Raw genomic sequence first — 5,257 nt, 5'->3', positions numbered from 1 at the left:
GACCGGAGAAAGTGTTCGGTGGACGGATGCGTGGGAATCCTGTGGAATCTCCGCTTTTCTAGGCTTCGTTAAAGTCAAGTGGCCCATCGACGTTGGCAAAAGTCGTGGGCCACTTTTCTATTTTCTGTGCGGAGACTCCAGGATTTATGGTAAGGTCTGGTCCTAGGGACTAAGTGTCGCAGGCAATGCAATAAACACTTGTGGTGTTTTGAGAAAGCGATATTTGCCTGCGACGGCGACCACTTGACTCGCTGCCATAAATCCGGCTACAGGATACGTCTTAACACTAGTAGAAATTTATGTGTTCTGATTCTAAAGGTGCGTATCCATTTGTTGCATATCCGCGTATCGTATCACCGTTGCGTATCAATTTTGACGGGCAAGCGTTGCATCGTTGCGTATCAAAATTAATCACATTTTTCACATATTTCGATATTTCTTAATATAGGTAGAAGTCGTGTGTTTGATAAATACAATGCACTGTTGTCTCGAATAACGCCCATGCATTTCTCAGAATTTGAATGGTAGATGAGAGTTTGAGTTTTAGTATTTGAATATTAATACGTGTTATGCAAATCTACGCGTCACTGTGCCATGTTTCGCACATGCTTTTATGAAATATTAACGAAGCTGGTTTTCCTCTCCTGTTTGTTTGTCTCGTGAGCATGTTGCGCATTCTCACACTATCTATGTGAAAAATCATGCGCTTAACTGTACGAAAAATACGATTATTGTTGCAAGTGATTTAATAAAAGATTTCGCACAGGCATAAGAATATTTTTAAGATTGTTTGATCCCTCGTCTTTGCGTTTATTTTGCATTCAGGACTATTGAGACTTTTTTATACAATTTTTCTTTGCAATTCATTGTACTACATTCTACATTATTACTTTTTCTAATATTTTGTAATTCTCTCCTTTTATTTCTTTCCTTTTTTCAATAACCAACTGTAGTAGTTAAATCTTCATCAGAGTCTATTTCGTTATCGTTCATTTTTAAAGTATCATTAAATTAAAATATCGCGTCTTATAATCGTATTGTAACCACGTTGAGTCTTTGAAAATTCTATTGTCTAATGCTTTGTAAGCTGTTCCCACTGCTTATCATTTTTAAACGTAAATTGTCACGAATTTTAGAGAGAAAAAATTATTGTGGAATAAGTCGACGATTGTTATATAATTCTTGTATTTCTATCATATGTTTCGAAACATGTTTGTATTACTGCAGTTTATACAAAGAAATTTAGGGGTTTAACATATATGAGCACTATCCGAAATAAACATTCATGCATGTACGTATCGCATCAGCGGAATTTATATTTACTCGTGCACAAAATCGATACGTATTGCGGTGAAATGTAAATCGTGCATACTCGGATTTTCTCTTCATCCGCGACTTCCACTAACGTATTGATAATAATTGCTTTCAAAGGCTATTCGTATTTATCAACGACGATCTTCCTTCCGATAAATTCCATTCTGGATGCATGTATAAAACAAAAAAATATCCAAGTCTCTTTTCGTCCTTTACATAAATCTCAATTTCTCTTCGAACGCAGCATGGATCGTAACCGACACAAAGGATTCTATAAGCTACGAGCTTCTGCTCACTTCACTTGTCAATTGCTATTGTTCAAGTACTCCTGTTCTCGAACCTTTCTGGTGTATACTCGAGCCATGGTTCGTCTGCTATCAGAAAATTCGATATTATTCGTTGCTTCTTGCCCGCCTCTAAAACTGAACCTCGTCTTCTTTTCTGCGTGTGTGTCAAATATTCGTCAATATTTCGATGAAGTCTTTTAGTTTTTTCGCGTTAAATAGATCGTACCCTATTTATTTTCACTCGTGCAACTTTGTACAATAATATTATATTATTGGAAATAACAAACGCGTAATTTCAGTATGTTGAAATATGTATTAGATTGATCCAACGTTTTATCAAAGTTTGACCAAACTTTTTCAATTTTAAAATGCATCTTCAATTTCATGTAAAAAATCCTCTATTATATATCACGGTTACGTTAATCCTCGATGGATTGCTGGGTCACTCGAGGCTCAGTGTTCCATATCTTGTATTTCAATAGAGACGTGAAACACTAGAATCACAGCGACTCTTCTCTTCGTGTCAAGGGTCAAGTACTTTATAACAATGCTCAATCTTATGACTACTTCTGTGTCGAGAATAAAATGTATTGTATATGTCAGGTTTTCTGTAGAAACGGTTTATGGCACGATCGATCGGGAACGGTTATTTTTGAGTTCAGGATTTTCGTTTATTGCTTGCACGGGTCTCATTACCTCCTCCGAGGGTCACTAGAAATGCTTTGCTAGATTTTTAGTAATTTGTGTCCCTCGCGCTCAATAGCCTACGAACATACTATAAACCACGAATTTCCGAACGGCACATCTGTATGTAACGGTCCGCTTGCCGATTAGTCACCTGGAGGAAATTCCAGATTTTTGGGACTTTCTGCCCACCCCTCGAGACCGTCTCCCACCCTTCGAAGGTGACAGCGCGCTAAGGGCGCACTGGAAGGGCGGCAAAGACGATATTAGACACGCTGATTGGCAAATGCAATTGTTCACCATTACCCAATCAGCGTGTCCCAACAAAAATCCCACTCACGGACGTCCGAGACGCGACGTCGGAGAGTGAGTCGTCGAGTAGTCGTTCAACCACCACGAACAAGGAGAACCAAGGAGCAACCACCTCACATCACGCGATAGAAATAGATCAGTTTCGGCACAACATCATCGTGCAAACATCCACAAAGCTCGAAAGTTTATCGCCACAACCACGAGCATTAACAAACGTTAGATTTCAATGAGATTCAGAATTTATGAAATGTTTTAGACGACTATATTGTAAAAGATTTTTCTAAATTTTGTATAATTAAGCAAATATCATTTGAAGTAAATGTTGTATTAAACGAGGACTGCTACAAAACAAAAATGCAAAGCCTCGAAAAATCTTAAAAACTGCAAAAAAAATTTCCTTACTTTAGTATAATAGCAGAAAATCAATCTTGTATAGGTATAAATTCGTTCACTCCATTTCATAATTGTAAAAAGACGATATCAAACAATGAATGAATGTCGTCCGGTCAAAGGTAAGTAACAACTGGACTGAGATAATGAACCGCTTGCATACGGTAGATGGCAAATGTTTTATAACCGTATCACACTGCTTTGGACCAACTGGTATGTCGTATAACAATGTTTTGCAACTATCTTTGATCTTTACCGACACTTGACGGATAACATACAACTTGCTACATAATACGAATAATGTTACTTAACCCTTGAACTTACGACAACGTGTCAGACTCGTGGCAGAGATTCTAACTTTCGTTTTAATTTGTAAGATCAAGGACTCCTAAATGTAATTAATCTGTAACAAATTAGCTTTTGTTACCTGATACAGTATTGTAGGAACCTAGGGAAAAATATCGAGGGACCCAACGGGAATCGAACCCGGGACCTTCGGCTTAGCAAGCCGAGGCTTAGCGCGCTACACCAACTCCCTATCTCTTCTATTCTCCCGTGCTGGTTTCCTATTTTTTGGGTATGGAGGCCCCAATACTACACTCGGCCATCCTGAACTGACATTCGCCCTCGAATGTCCTCAGTACAACGACAACTCAACTCAATACTTTCGGGTACACGCCCCCACACAGTGGCACTCTCAGCCGAAACTCTGTTTCTCAACTCTTTTTGGGAGACGTGCAAACCCTCTCACATGTTTTCATCTCACAACTCCTGGCTTCGTGCAGCCGTAGATGCCTCCATCCCGGACGAGTGCCCATTTGTAGGAACATAGGGAAAAATATTGAGGGACCCAAACGGAGATCGATCCCGGGACCTTCAGCTTAGCACAAGCCGAGGCTTAGCGCGCTACGCCAACCACTCCCTCTCTCTATTCTCCCGTTCTGGTTTCCTATTCTTTGGGTATGGAGGCCCCGATACTACAGTATTAAAACATTAAATGGCTGACGCTTATATGCATGGTCAGAAAAGAAATCATAGGTTAAGGGGTTAACATAATGTTATAGAGGGTCTTTCACGTTTGTTATTGAATTGTCGGAGTCATGTGACATCCGTATTCAGTAGTGCCTGGCTAGTCATCGTGGATAGATACACATGCCACACTTCTGCTGAAACTACCGCTTTATTGAGATCGAATTTCAGTGATAGGATTATTTCGAGAAATGCAGCTGTCATCTGGCTACCAAGATCTCGCGACTTAACGTCACTAGACTTCCTCTTCTGGGGCCATGTTAAGTCTCGCGTTTATTCCAACAAACCGCAAACTGTTGACAATCTCAAAGCAAACATCAACCGTGTTATTAGTGAGATACTAAGTACTAGGACTGAGATACTAGGTGAAAATTGGGTTTGTCGTGAGAGTTTTGAGACTTTCAAAAGTGTTCAAAAGAATTTACATTCCGACGTTTCATTATCAGTTCGTCTCCAGACCCTGGTGAAGCTAGCTGCAATGCTGGCGAAACGTCGGAATGTAAATGCTTTTGGACATGGTTTACACCCGAATGCCTCAAATAATACCACTCATGGGTTTGTCGTATTCACTCCAGCAAACGCAATCGTGGTGGTCATTTAAATGATATTGCATTTCACGTATAATGCCATTGAATGTTCTTTAAAATATAACAATTCAAAGTTCTATCGCTCTTATTCGAAAACCTTTTATAACATTTTTCTCTAACAAGTTTTATAACTTTGCTGTATAACGTGTTATGTTATATATTCTAGACGCAACTCTACTCTAGAAGAAAGTTCATAACAACTTAAATGGCCATACAACGAACGATAAATTTTAAATCCATTTTGCGATACTTTTTAATCCTTTCCTTACTTGAGTTTACCTAAACTCGAAAAACTGCGCGGTCAACTTTTTATAATAAGGGACAACTTCTACTTGTTGCGGACGTTTTGCGGTTCGTTAATTATCCTCTCTGTATCCCGATTGATTTTAACAGGTTTGTATGGTTTCCGAAGTTCTAACCGCATTTAACTTGCCAAGAAGTTACGAAGCACGCGGATAGCTTGGAGTAACGAGCCACAGGAAGTGGAATGAAGTTTCACGGGTACATATTCCCGTCGCGTTTTTCTGCATTGTCTTCTTTCGTAAGAAGAACCGAGATAAACAGATGTGTAAACAAGCGCAGAAGAAAAGGACGTCAGGATAGATTGAAAGACAGGCTTTAAAAGGCCTTTTACGAGCGTCGACCGAGTGCGCA

This window comes from Habropoda laboriosa, unplaced genomic scaffold, assembly GCF_001263275.1.
Source record: "Habropoda laboriosa isolate 0110345459 unplaced genomic scaffold, ASM126327v1 scaffold137, whole genome shotgun sequence".
NCBI lineage: Eukaryota > Metazoa > Arthropoda > Insecta > Hymenoptera > Apidae > Habropoda > Habropoda laboriosa.
Note: the sequence above shows the minus strand (reverse complement) of the source record.